The 15,265-nt window shown below is 39.4% G+C and overlaps 1 protein-coding gene across 7 annotated transcripts in view; it reads left to right on the top strand.

The window, feature by feature from the left end:
- The window catches only part of LOC126481111 (uncharacterized), a 132,982-nt gene that overhangs the window by 60,737 nt on the left and 56,980 nt on the right, over positions 1-15,265 (top strand). For 4 of the 7 annotated variants that reach the window (XM_050104638.1, XM_050104636.1, XM_050104637.1 and 1 more), the window contains one exon: positions 1,899-2,049. The exons of the other annotated variants lie outside the window; for them this stretch is intronic. The gene's annotated coding sequence lies outside the window, so the exon portion shown is untranslated. The remainder of the gene's footprint in view (positions 1-1,898; positions 2,050-15,265) is intronic. 7 annotated transcript variants of the gene reach the window in all.

Raw genomic sequence — 15,265 nt, forward strand, 5'->3', positions numbered from 1 at the left:
TTTTTTCTTGTGTCAATATCTGGTGCATGCAGTCTTCCTGTGAAGCTGCCATATGATGTATGAGTTCTGCTTTTAATCTGTCATAAGCGTTTTCCATTGGAGGAGTTGTTATTGTGCCTTGGACCTCCGTAGCATATCGCTGGTCAGGCTGGCATATGACCAAAGAATGTTTTGTGTTATCTGCGATTATTCCGGCATAGTAAAAGCTTGCCTCCACCTGAAAAAACCACAATATGGTATTCTGGGGCCAAAAGGATGGGAGGCGCATTGCCAGGCGTGATACTGTAGACGGTTCCATTGATGTTTGCTAATTCTGTATGGCAAAATAACATCAGGGTCACCACTGATGAAAGGTTGCAGGGAAGTTCATGGCGTCGGTTTTTTGGGATGTATGTGAGATAATTTTCATTGGCTACATTGAAAAAGGAAAAACTATCAATTGTGAGTATTATGTGAACTTATTGCAACATTTGGACAAAGAAATCAAGCAAAAATGGTCGCATTTGACGAAGAAGAAAGTGTTGTTTCTTCAGGGCAATGCATCAGCTCACAAGTCCGTTATTGTGACAGTCGAAATTAATGAATTAAAGTTTTAATTGCTGCTTCATGCACCCTATTTGCCAAATTTAGCCCCCTCGGATTATTTTATGTTCCCAAACTTGAAAAAATGGCTCGGTGGTAGAAAATTTTCAACAAATAAAGACGTGATGTTGGCAGTTAATGGCTGTTATGAGGAGCTAGACAATTATCATTATAAGAAGGGTATTGAACTTATTGAACATCGCTGGGAAAAGAGTATAGAGCTGAAAGGAGATTATGTTGAAAAATAAATACATTTTTTTCAAAATTTTTGTGTTTTCTTTGTTGGGTCGGGTGCTTATGGGACCACCCTTGTACATGCAAGCCAATGGCCCGAATGACTGACTGACTCACTCACTCACTGACTCATCATTACCCAGCCCAAACCAAGGAGGATCTTGAAATTTGCAGAGGCATTGTTTAAGAAGATATTTTTTGATGTTCCACTGTTAAGGGGGTGAAATAGGGGATGAATTTTTTTTAAATGTGTCACCATTAATGCAATTTTATAGCTAGACCTATGAAAATTGATCTTTGGTTTCTCTGTCAGAAGTAAAGAAATATGTGTTCAAGTATTTTTGGAAATTGAACCCCTTTGGGGGTGAAATAGTGGGTGATTTTTTTAAAAAGAAATCATTATTAAAGAAGTACTGAAGTATTTTCAAAGCATCATGTATGAAAAGTCATACTTGAATTCTCAATTACAATTAAAAAAATACATGTTTCAGTGTTTTTGGAAATCCAATCCCTAAGGGGGTGTTTTATGAAATATTTCATTATGGAAGCATTGTTAAAGCTAAATCTAAGGAAATCTGAATTTGGCTTTTTGGTTAGAGATAAAAAATACATGCTTCACAGTTTTTGGAAATCGAACTCCTATGGGGATGAAAGTTTTTATGGAAATATTTCATTGTGCAAGCATGTGTGAAGATAAATCTATGAAAATTTGTGTTTGGCATCTCTGTTATAAATAATAATAATTAAAAAAATGCATTTCACTGTTTTTGGATACCCAGTACCGAAGGGGGTGAAATGTTTTTAAACTATATCTATGACACTTATTACTTGGATTTCAGTTAGAAATGAAAAATGTGTGTTCCAATGTTTCCAGAAATTCAATCCCTAAGAGGGTGAAATAGGTGATCAAAAATTTTTAAGAATAAACTATATTACAAAGTATTTTAAATATAAAACTATGGAAACTGATACTTCACTATTCAGTTAAATATAAAGAAATATGTGTTAGGGGATGAAAGTTTGTACAGAAATATCTCCACAAGAAGGCAAAAGGCGTGATTATCAAAAATTTTGGATTCCAGTTACCAGAATTGCTTCTTGGTCAGAAGTAAATTCGGCAACGACCACACTGCTACTCACCATATAGTGGAAATACTGAGTCACAGACAGGAACAACAAAAAGGCTGTCGGAAAGTGTTCTGCCTATCTGCAACTCAGCATCTCTGCTATTTGGTGAGTAACAAATACCCTTTTTATAATATTGAACAACATGAAAATTTGGGAGAGAGAGAGAAACTTACAATATGTATAGGAAAAAAAAAATAAAGAAAAAAAACAGAAAACCTGAAAATTTGTACTGGAAAATGGTTTCTAGCTTAAACCAGTTGTACAATTAAAAATAAATTATACAGCAGCCTCACTTGTTACAGTATGTGATTTCTAATGTCTATCACCACTGTGGAACACAATCAATAGAAACTTCTCACATTTACCTATGAAATCCCTTCATGAATGTTACTGTTATGAAGGATTAAGTACCTTGCCTTCTCATCCAATTTTGTAACGAACTTACCCTCATGCACCATGATTTTTTCACTTAATTAAAAAAAAATTAGCATTACAGGAGGTTAGAACATTGTATGAATAGGATTATAGATATAGCACTTTTTACTTTTTTTAGTAAATCTTTTATTAAACTAAGATATAATGAATTACAATGTTTTATAAATGTTGATGCATAACTTAAGCATTATCAATATATCCTTCAAATGATTTATATTAACCAGGGATTTAATAATAACAATAATAATAATAACAACAATACTAATGACTGAGCCATGGTACCACAATAAAGTGCACTTCATTTACAAATGTATATACTATTGAGGGTGCTTATTGTTAGGTATTTTTTGTAACAGATACATAAACAACAAGTATGAACATAATGTTAAGGACAATCAAACAATTTAAAATCAGAGAGGGTAAAATAGACTATATTAAAACTGAGTGAAAGTCCAAATCTGTAATAGGTGTTTATTGTGTTTCCACTGTATGACAAATGGTTTCATGCTTTGGAGGTATATCTTCAAGTCATATCCACATAAAGAATAAAACTACATAAGTAAAACCACTAGCAGTCAACATGACCCACCGAACAAGGTAGACAGTAAAGCAATGCACTCACAAAACTAATTCTTCATGTGCCATGAATTTCAAGGTACTGAAATATATTGGCATGCGTCAAATAGAACTACATGTCACAGCCACACACTGAATACTGTGAAGCCAAGTATGCGTCACCCTGTCGCGACTTGAAGCGACATCTAGTGGTAGAAACCGAATTAATAGGACACGCAGATTGGACCTTGGGAATCGCGGTAATAAAATGGATCACAGTGTTAAATAACAATCCAGTACAAGAGACAGAAAATGTTAATCATGACACTTATGAAAAGTAAGATACAGTTAAAATTACTTAAAGCTAAGGGAACTGAAGTACCTGATTCCATCTAAAACAAGATATAGAAACTGACTGAAGTCCTAATCCTTGATGGTAAAATATATTAAGCCAATAAAAATATAAAAAAAATAAGAAAAAGGAGTAGGGGGGTAGGGCAGGGGGGGGGATGAGGAGGGAGGGAGGATGGCAGAGGTGGTTAGGAATAGGGAGGGAATATGGGAGAACTGAATCTAGGCAATGGGAAAGTTATTTATCCAGGATGAATGGAAACACATGTGGACCCTATCGATAGTTAGTAGAGTATAAGTAGTTGAGATTCAATAATAGACCCCCATATTTTAGGTTTCTAACAAGTATGAAGTTGACATGTTCTCTCTTCCAAAGATATAAAAGGCAAAATTGCAATGAATGTACCAAATGAAGATGTATTGAGCTGCTGCTTCAATTTGCATGCTAGGACAGCTACCATATTACAGCTCAGGTTCATGATACCATGACAACAAAGACCTTTATTAGTGCTTTAGAGGAATTCAGAGCAGAGTCACTTGTAAAATAAATATGAAACAATAAATAGTGGCACATTTGATTACCTGGCCAGCCATACAGATTTAGGTTTTTGTGGTAACTGCACATCTCTTAAGACAAATACCGGGCTGGTTCCTCTAAAAGACCAGGAAATTTTTTTTTACACCATGAGTGTTCTGTCTGAGCTTGAGTTCCACCTCCAGTGACCTTGTCATTGATTGAATATTAAACATCTTTCTTCTACCCATAAACTGAATGGAAATAAACCTTAAAAATAGTAGACTCTACCATAAAATGTATTCCCTTCCATACTAACTATGATTCACAGAGTAGATATTGGTACAGAAATTTCCCACAATGTAATTGCTGTAATTTCATACATATTTCTGTCAATAGGGCCACTATACTTCATTTGGCATTTAGTAGTAACCATTGAGCTCACTACATTTGAATCACCAAAATTTTATGTAACATTGCCAGATGTACTTTGGACACACTAGCATTTACAAACATGGCTTATAAAACTTCTTTCTTTAAGCTTTTTTAATTTGGAGTCAATAAATGTGATACCCATCATGCACTTGACTACATGCAGATATTTGTTCGGGATTTCATGTCCCCTTTGTTTGAGATTCATTCACATGTCATGTTCAGTAATTCCTATAAAGAAGATGTTCTGAAAGAAGTGACTGCTCCTTCTTCTATATAAGGCCCTATTTGGCTGCAGTTATTATTTATTATTTCAAACAAAGCCTGTTATGTAACTTTACTTTAGTTTTCTACATACTAGTAAAATCAGGATCTCTCTAATAAAATATTAGAGTTATATGGAATTGATGTTGTTGTTGTTGTTGTTGTTATTGTTGTGGTCTTCAGTCCAAAGACTGGTTTGATGCAGTTCTCTATACTACTCTATGCTATGCAAGCCTCATCTCTGAAAAACTACTGCAACCTACATCCTTCTGTACCTCCCCCTTGTGATCATCTCTTGGTCTCCTTCTAAGGTTTTTACCCCTCACACTTCCCTCCAGTACTACATTGGTGATCCCTTGATGCCTCAGACTGTGTCATATCCGTTCTTGTAGTCAAGTTGTGCCACAAATTTCTTGTCTCCCCAATTTTATTCATTACCTCATCATTGGTTACGTGATCTACCTATCTAATATTCAGCATTCTTCTATGGCGCCACATCTCAAAAACCTCTGTTCTTTTCTTGTCTAAACTGCTTATCATCCGTGTTTCACTTCCATAGATGGCTACACTTCACACCAATATCTCCAGAAATCTCCTCCTAACACGTCTATATTTGATGTCAAAATTTTCTCTTCTTTAGAAATACTTCTCTTGCCATTGTCAGTCTACGTTTTATATCCTGTATACTTTGACCATCATCAGTTATTTTGCTCCCCAAACAGCAAAACTCATCTACTACTTTAAGTGTCTCATTTCCTAATCTGATTCCTTCAGCATCACTTGATTTAATTTGACTACATTCCATCATCCTTGTTTTGCTTTTGTTGAGGTTCATCTTATATCCTCCTTTCAAAACACTGTCCATTCCTTTTAACTACTCTTCCAAGCCCTTTGCCCTCACTGGCAAACCTCAGTTTTATTTCTTCACTCTGAACTTTAATTCCCACTCCAAATTTTTCTTGGGTTTCCTTTACTGTCTACTCAGTGTACAGATTGAATAACTTTGTGAATAGGCTACAACACTGTCTCACTCCCTCCTCAACCATTGTTTCCCTTTCACACCCAACTCTTCAACAGTCTGGTTTCTGCACCGTCCTTCCTTACAGCCTAGGTCTTCGTGACAAACGAATCTGCTCCAGTCCGGGATCCCTGAACCATTACACCAACAACCTGAAAACAGCTTTCGCATCCCGCAACTACCCTCCCGACCTGGTACAGAAGCAAATAACCAGAGCCACTTCCTCATCCCTTCAAACCCAGAACCTCCCACAGAAGAACCCCAAAAGTGCCCCACTTGTGACAGGATACTTTCCGGGACTGGATCAGACTCTGAATGTGGCTCTCCAGCAGGGATACGACTTCCTCAAATCCTGCCCTGAAATGAGATCCATCCTTCATGAAATCCTCCCCACTCCACCAAGAGTGTCTTTCCGCTGTCCACCTAATCTTCGTAACCTCTTAGTTCATCCCTATGAAATCCCCAAACCACCTTCCCTACCCTCTGGCTCCTACCCTTGTAACCGCCCCCGGTGTAAAACCTGTCCCATGCACCCTCCCACTACCACCTACTCCAGTCCTGTAACCCGGAAGGTGTACACGATCAAAGGCAGAGCCACGTGTGAAAGCACCCACGTGATTTATCAACTGACCTGCCTACACTGTGAAGCTTTCTATGTGGGAATGACCAGCAACAAACTGTCCATTCGCATGAATGGACACAGGCAGACAGTGTTTGTTGGTAATGAGGATCACCCTGTGGCTAAACATGCCTTGGTGCACGGCCAGCACATCTTGGCACAGTGTTACACCGTCCAGGTTATCTGGATACTTCCCACTAACACCAGCCTGTCAGAACTCCGGAGATGGGAACTTGCCCTTCAGTATATCCTCTCTTCTCGTTATCCGCCAGGCCTCAACATCCGCTAATTTCAAGTTGCCGCCGCTCATACCTCACCTGTCTTTCAACAACATCTTTGCCTCTTTACTTCCGCCTCGACTGACATCTCTGCCCAAACTCTTTGCCTTTACAAATGTCTGCTTGTGTCTGTGTATGTGCGGATGGATATGTGTGTGTGTGCGAGTGTATACCTGTCCTTTTTTTCCCCCTTAGGTAAGTCTTTCCGCTCCCGGGATTGAAATGTTCAGTAAGATAGATATAAAATCAGTAGTGTCATATCTCAAATGAGGAACTTGAAACTTTCAGCTCAGCTCAGGAGTATGTATATGAATTCTTGCTCAAGTTTAAAAGAATAGTTAACCCACATTGGATAGATATGTAGAACAGTTCATAATGGGAGGAAACCTTCATGGTATATGGTCACTGCGAAGAAACTTTAAAGAAACAGAGATTACTGCATAATAGACGTAAAGCAGAGGAGTGTAGGGCTATAGATAGACACTGAATGAAACGTGTTTGGCTGTCAACAGAGCAATGTATGATGCCTTCAGTGATTACCATAGCAGACTGTTGTCAAATGACATTTCACAAAATCCTAAGAAATTCTGGTCATTTGCAAAGGCTGTTAGTGTCACCAGAGTTGGTGTCAAGTCCTTAACAAATGACACAGGAACTGGAATTGAGGGTAGCAGTGCAAAAGCTGAAATGCTTAACTCCATTTTCAATTGTTTCTTTACAAAGGAAAACCTAGGAGAATAGCTTCAATTTAATCCTCATACCTCTGAAAAGGTGAATGAAATAAGTATTAGTGTCAGTGGTGTTGAGAAACAGCTCAAATTGTTAAAATTGAACAAAGCTCCAAGTCCCAATGGAATCCCAGTCAGATTCTGTACTGAGTTTGCAGCTGAGTTAGCCTCTCTTCTAACTATAATCTATTGTAGATTCCTTGAACAAAAAACCATGCTCAGTTCTTGGAAAAAGTCATGGGTCACATGGGTTTTGAAGAAATCGTTCATGTGAAACCCAACTCGCACTTTTCTCACATCGCATACTGAAACCTTTGGATCAAGGCAACCGGTTAGACACAGTATTTCTTGATTTCTGGAAAGCATTTGACTCAGTACCACACCTACACTTGTTGTCTAAAGTTTGATGGGGTATCAATTGAAATTTGTGACTGGATTGAGGACCTTTTGGTAGGGAGGAGACAGCATGTTATCTTGGATAGAGAGTCATCATCAGATGTAGAAGTAACTTCAGGTGTGCCCCAGGGAAGTTGTTGAGACCCTTGCTGTTCATGTTGTATATTAATGACCTTGCTGACAATATTGATAGTAAAAGCAAGCTTTCTGCAGATGATGCATTTATCTATAATGAATTACTATCTGAGAGAAGCTGCATAAATATTCAGTCAGATTTTGATAAAATTTCAAGGGCATGCACAGATTGGAACTTGCTATAAATGTTCAGAAATGTAAAATTTTGCACTTCACAAAATGTAAAAAGATCTATTATCCTATGACAATAATATCAATGAGTCATTGTTGGAATCAGCCAAGTCATACAAATACATTGGTGTAACACTTTGTAGGGATATGAAATGGAATTATCACATAACAAAATCCAGGGCAGAATGTAACAGTATTATGAAAAGAAAAGTTCCTACTCACTATATAGGAGAGATTCTGAATCACAGGTAGGCACAACAAAAAGACTCCCACAAATAAAGGTTACGGCCAGTAAGGCCTTTGTCAAAAATAAATGACAGACACACACACACACACACACACGCATTCACGCCTCAACTCACACACATGTTACTAGAATCTCAGGCAACTGAGACCAGTGTGAGTGTATGGTGAGTAGCAACTTTCCTTTTCATAATATTGTTACAATTATCACATAAGTTCAGTCATGGGTAAGGCATGTGGTGGACTTCAGTTTACTGGTAGAGTACTGGGCAAGTGCAATCAGTCTACAAAATAGATTGCTTACAAGTCACTTGTTGGGCTAGTTCTAGAATGTTGCTCAAGTGTGTGTGACCCTTACTAGGTAAGAATAACAGGGGATGTTGAACATATACAGAGAAGACCAGCACAAATGGTCACAAGTTTGTTTAATACGTGAGAGAGTGTCGCAGAGAAACTAAACTGTCAGACTCTTGAAGACAGACTTAAACTATCCTGAGAAAGTATATTAACAAAGTTTCAAGAACTGGCTTTGAATGATTACTCCACGGATATACTACAACCCCTTCTTATCACTCCCAATCACTCCGATAGGGACCATGAGTATATGATTAGAATAATTACTTCACACACAGACACATTCAAACAATCATTCTTCCTGTGCTCCATATGTGAATGTAACAAGAAGAAACCCTAGTAACTGGTACAATGGGACACATGCTCTGCCATGCACCAGTGGTTTGCAGAATATAGATGTAGATGTAGATTCTGTTGTAAGCTACCTCAGCTGTGTGTCTAGAATGTGCCACATATTCATTGCTTGTACATATGTGAATGAGTTCAAACCATTCCCTTAGGATACAAAATTTTACACAAATCCATCATAAAAATCTTACAGCTAACACACACATACAATGTTTTGTGTAGAAGTCTGAGGGTGATGCATACAAAAACTTGTAAATGGAATCATACTGTGATTTGTTGAAAAACAAAGTTCTGCTGAGTGAATGTTGGCGAGCTCTGAAGCCAATTAATTGACTCTGCTGTCACTGAAATAGTTCTTGTGTGAAAACCAAACAGACCATGAGATGTGGACATACTGCCTTAAATCCACCTAGTACTGCCTTGCATCACCCAATCAGTGTAAAATTTTTACAAAATGTCATTCTCTTAAATGTACTATTGATGGTCATTAAATTAAGTATATTGCAACAGGTTTACCCCCCTACACTCAGGTTAGTTTTGTGACCTTTCTGTCAGTTCTAGAACTTTTGATTATCATTTAATTGCTACAATGGTAAACTGACCTATCTCTCAAAAGTACGCCAAACAAAGCATTCCGCATAACTCTGCATAATCCTGCCATTTGATTTGTGCTTGAGGGTCAGAACTGCTTAATGTATTGTTGAGATATTTTGGTCAGATCTAGTTGTCACAGGAGCTGTCATTTGAATTAGTGTACAGATCTGTAGATGTATGGATGTATCAGTAATTAAAGTTTTATTACGAAATAAATCTCGGGTGAACAGCCTGATATGAATGTGCATAGGACACAATATTTCGGCAATCGATCATGTTGCCATCATCAGGTGCACTGATGTACTGACCAGCGGTGGGCTGGCGCCAGGTATATATAGGACAATCCCCCTCCTGCTCCTCCTTCAGGCGCTTCCTATGAGTCGGTGCAGTCCGCGCCCCGTGCGCGGTCCAGGTACAGCATCCATTCTCCCACCGTCTGGGCGCTGTGTCCTAGGTCTTCTCGTTCAGGAGGGTCTGCCGGCACCACTCTTGTTATTCTTCCCTCCTCCCCTGAAGTTGGTACACTCTGGGAAATATCCTTTTTCTTCTTAATCTGGGTGATCGCGAGTTCCCACACCTTGCTAAGGATGTAACCGCTGTCATGATTTAGTTGTGGCTCCCTTACTCTGGTCTCTATGGCTTCTTTGATGACACAGTCCCAGTATTTGGAAGTTTGTGTCAGGATTTTGGTTTGGTTATAATCCGTGCTGTGGAGTTCCAACAGGCAATGCTCAACGATTACCGACTTATTGGGCTGTTGCAGTCTAGTGTGCCATTGATATTCTCGGCATTGGTCCTCAATGGTACGAATGGTTTGACCTATGTATACACTACCACACTGGCAAGGTATCTGATAAACCCCTGATTTACGTAGACCAAGGTTGTCTTTCAACACTACCAAGAAGGCTCTTGGTTTTGCTTGGAGGATGGAAGATGGTTTTCACTTGGTGTTTACATAAAATGCCTCCAATTTTTCCAGATAAGCACCCACAAAAAGGGATAATAGCCAAGGCCACCTCCTCCTGAGGTTCATCCTCAGTTTCCGCCAGTGCTGCAGGTGTGGGATGTAGAGCCTTCCAAATTTGCCCTTCCTTGTAAGCCATAGAGATCAAAGTAAGGGAGCCACAACTAAATTGTGACAGTGGTTACATCCTTAGCAAGGCGTGGGAACCTGCGATCACCTGGATTAGGAAGAAAAAGGATATTTCCCAGAGTGTACTGACTTCGGGGGAGGAGGGAAGAATAACGAGAGCGGTGCCGGCAGATCCTCCTGAACAAGAAGACCTAGGACACAGCGCCCAGACGGCGGGAGAACAGATGCTGTACCTGGACCGCACGCGGGGCAGGGACCGCACTGACTCATAGGGAGGAGCAGGAGGGGATTGTCCTATATATACCTGGCGCCAGCCCACCGCTGGTCAGTACATCAGTGCACCTGATGATGGCAACGTGGTCGATTGCCGAAATATTGTGTCCTATGCACACTCATACCAGGCTGTTCACCTGAGATTTATTTTGTCATAAAATATGCCTGGAGAAATTGAAGAATCACAAAGTTTTATTGATTAGTGAGATGTTGTATTTAATTTATTCACCATGTTTATGTCAAATTTCATTGTACAGACTTCTGTGAAATGTTAGTGAGCTCATCTCAACAATACAAATAGAAATGGTGCTCAGATTTGTGTAATGGTGATGGTTCACACGTAACTTGATTTCCACTGGACACAGTACCGAGCGCTTTCATGTACTGCAGATTCCAATAGTTGAAGTTAGTCTTTGGTTTTTTGTAAAATAAGGAAAAGGCAAGCATTTATTCATAGAGGATTGGTGCATGGCAAACACACACACACACACACACACACACACACACACACACACACACAGTGTTTGAATTTGTGTACTCCTATTAGAAAAAAAACTAGTGTTAACTGTTTTTGTTTACATGTTTCTGGGCACCAGTCCTCTATAAGTAAGTGGTTGCCAATATGATGGATGTATAGGTATTATGGGTAAAGTTTAAACTGACTGTAAATCACTTTCTGGAGAAATATATTTTGAGTAAACTGATTAAGGCTGGGAAAAATACATAGTGGTTTAATAACGAAATTCCAAAATTTCTGGGGAGACAGATTGCTGCAGTCTCAGTTTTAAAAAACATGGAAATGTCAACAATCAATTTAGCATTTTTAAAATGATCAGTGCATGAAGCATACAACATGTGTCATCATACAATAATGAAAGATTTTGCCAGGGATCTGGAAAATTTTAGTTCTGTGTAAAGTCACTAAGTAGGTTATGCATATATCAGTCTGGTGCTACAATAAAAGACAGCAAAAGGAAAGCTGAAGTTTTAAATTTTGCTTTTAAATATATGCCATTCATGCAGAAGGATCATACAGACTGGATCATTTGACTGTCACACAGACTCCCACATGGAGGACCTAGAAACAGGCATCCCTGGCCATAAGAAACAACAGGAGGAGTTGAAAACAACTAAGTGACCACATCCAAATGGAGTCCTAGTTAGATTTTGCAGAGAGTGCTCTTCAGCATTAGTGCCTCCTTGGTTTGATTTGATTTGATTTGATTTGATTTAATCAGGGAGACAAAACAACAGTGGTCTTAGCCTCCTGTTGCCTGTGTATAAACTGTGTTTCCTGTGTGGGTTCTATTCCTACCATTCCAGTAAAGCCACCCCAGTACCTGTGAAGAGTAATACGAGACCCTTCATTATATCTTTGTTAAATACAATCTTTTCAGGAATTAGTGACCTAAATATTTTGTGTCTTTTTTGTCTAGTGCTTCACATGGAAAAATTAGTGCAAGCATTTTCTGAAATTCCCATGGTCAGTCATCTGATGTTTCATGAGTGTAAACTGCCTCTTTTTCAGGCCCAGGATTGCAGAACTTCTCATAAAACATGGTTTCAACATGTTTTAATTTTTAGATTTTAGTCCAATATGGTAGGTGCTGACTTCTGACCCAGCCATGTAGTTTAGATTTCACCATTTCCCAAGTGATTGTTGAGAAAGGTTCCATTCCAATAAATGGAGATGTCACCCCTGCAAGACCAACCTATCAGTTTTTTTATTTTCATTAATTACCCCATTGCTTTCCCCTAGCCTCAAAAAGAATTCATGGCATTCTCCAACAATCTTTTATCTCATTGCAGTGGCTGATAGAAATTTCAGAGCTGCTTGGCTGTCTGGAAGAATGTAGGTGCTATGATCCTTGTAGCATCTACGTAGAGTCTTCTTTGCACACATTCTAATAGTGAATATCTCCACTTGGAATACTGTAGCCAGCTTCCCTAGAGAGTTTGTGGTCTCCCTAGTGTAGGGGGTACGCTGTATACACTGTTCCCAGCACCTTCATCTGTTTTCCACCTATTAGGAAATCAGACTGTGCCTCATGAACAGTATTGTGAGTCATTATTCTACTGGCCCCTACTTCCAATTATTATATAGGAAGGTTTGTTTAAGCAGCTGGAAGCTATTGTACAGTTATCTGCCATTTTCTGATCCTTCCTATATTTACCACATTCATTATATGTGGGAATATGGATAGTCTAAAAGTTAGCAGATTTTTTTCAGTTTTAACTTATATGCCCCTGCCACATTTTCCTTGAATGACTCTAGAATTGTCTCAGTGGAATTGGATAGCTGAAACATCCAACAGTTAACTTAGTTGCACCTAGACCTGATAGATATGTGAGGTCCCATATAACTTCACTGTCACACTCAGCTTTGACCATAATAGAGACAATATTTTTGTCAACTGCAATGAACACTCCCCCTCCTATGGCCTCTAATCTGTCTTCCCGATGTATGTTCCATGATTCGAAAAATACCTCAGAGCTTTCCGCTTTGGCTTAGAGCCAGTCCTCAGTCCCAAGAATAATCTGAATGTGAGAACTTTCCTGGAGGGCAGTAAATTCAGGAACTTTGTTATGAATACTTTGATAATTTACAGATAAAATTTTGACTATCAAAGTGTCTTTACTCAGAATGCATTCTGATTTCCCTTGCTGCACATCGACTTGCGAGTGTTCATCAGGATACCTCAGACTATAGCCTAGCCTAAAAACCCTCATGTGCACTCCACAAATATTCTGCAAGCCAAGTAGCTGCTTCCTTAGTGTAGTGCACCCTTGAGCTATCAAGAGGAGTCCTACAAACCCCCCTCTATAATGCAGCCAAGACCACCACAGAGTCGATGAAGCATTTGGTTGAGACTCTCCACTCAGCTCCAAATCAAAGAAAGGAGCTTGATCCACTCTGTGAACAGTGCTTCGAATTGTGAGCTCTGCTTGCACCCCACCTGAGGCCAGCAGCCTTCACGACCCCCTGCTGCCAACTGTGTGAACTGAGGATGGCCTCAGAACTCATGCAACAGACAACACTGGTGCCAACGAGAGCCACTACTTACAGACGACTGTGTGCTGCCTGCTCGATAGCTGCTGCCCCCTGGCAGGCATAACAAGTGCACATTGCCTTTCTTTCCAGCCCATAACTTAACACCTAATGTTTGAGCTCCCAATAACTAGTGAACCCATCCCCCTGTGTGCCTGCTCAGACCTTGCTGAAGCAGTGGCCACATGTCCACCCACAGGGTGAATTGGTGAGGCCAGACAGCCAGTCTCCAAATTGGCTGTTCACCTTGAGCAATGCGAATGTATTACCATCTGCCACTCACTCTGCTGTGAGGGGGGATGCACTGCATTGGACTAGGAGTTGCCTCAGCAGCAGAGCCTGTGAGTGAAACAAGCAACATCTGAGATGCTCCTTGTAATGTGCCGGATCCTCCATTGACACTACACCCAGATGCAGCAAATTACAAAAGCAGACAGAATGCTAGTGATGCGACTTGCATGCTCCTAGTGTGCCATCCATGGATGCTGTGCCTTAATGTGCAATGTAGCTGGCTGTTTACAAGAAATGAAAACTGCTCTACATGCTGGCTGAATTTACGCTTACAAAATATGGGATTAAACCTCTTAAACAGAAAAACATGCATGATATTTAAGAAATATACTATGATGAAAACACAGGAAAAGATAACCTCTTCAATTGCCACTCTGTAGATATGTAGCAGCTGAGAGTTTTTTGTTTGAGGGATATATAGTAAATTATGGCTAAAAGAGAGATGAAATTAGCTACAAATTCTGTATAGAATGTGACTGTGGTTTCATTGAGCCCTGGGCCTTTGTTCAGTTCTAGTAATTTTAGCTGTTTGTCAGTAGCACTGACTGACTGGCTTGCTAAATGGGTGGATGCTTGTCTTCAAAATAAAACAAATAAGCAGTTACTACACTACAGACTAAATGAATTTACACTTACAAAATGTGAGACTAAACTTCTTAAATAGAAAAACATTCACAAAATTTAAGAAATGCCACCTGACAATACATGTGATTGTGCCCCTTACTGCATCTTCATTGTCCTCAGGAGGTCTGTTGGCCTCTCTGAAAAACCACTGCCCCTCTACAAATTCTGCAGCGGAGTCCTCTGGTACCATCCCCATGCTATAATGTGATGAGTCATTAACCTGCCCCACATTTTTGTAGTCCATTCTCACTGAACGCAAAGTGACCTTCCCAAAATTCCAACTCCTTTCACTCTCTGTAATTCAATAATTTATCTTTCGTCTATTGTTTACAACATTGACCTTGTTACTCCTGAGCCATCCTATCCTCAAACTGATTTACACTGCCAGTCCTTCTACTACCATTTTCTATTGAAACTTCATCCCTCTATGGTAAATCACATGAGCTTACTCATTAACATTTCAGCTGTGAATTCCAGTCACACCCCGTAAACTTATTCCTCTTATTAGTAAAGTCATGGCATCTTTATACTCTTAATAACATGCCAGCAAGTCTTA

This window comes from Schistocerca serialis, chromosome 5, assembly GCF_023864345.2.
Source record: "Schistocerca serialis cubense isolate TAMUIC-IGC-003099 chromosome 5, iqSchSeri2.2, whole genome shotgun sequence".
NCBI lineage: Eukaryota > Metazoa > Arthropoda > Insecta > Orthoptera > Acrididae > Schistocerca > Schistocerca serialis.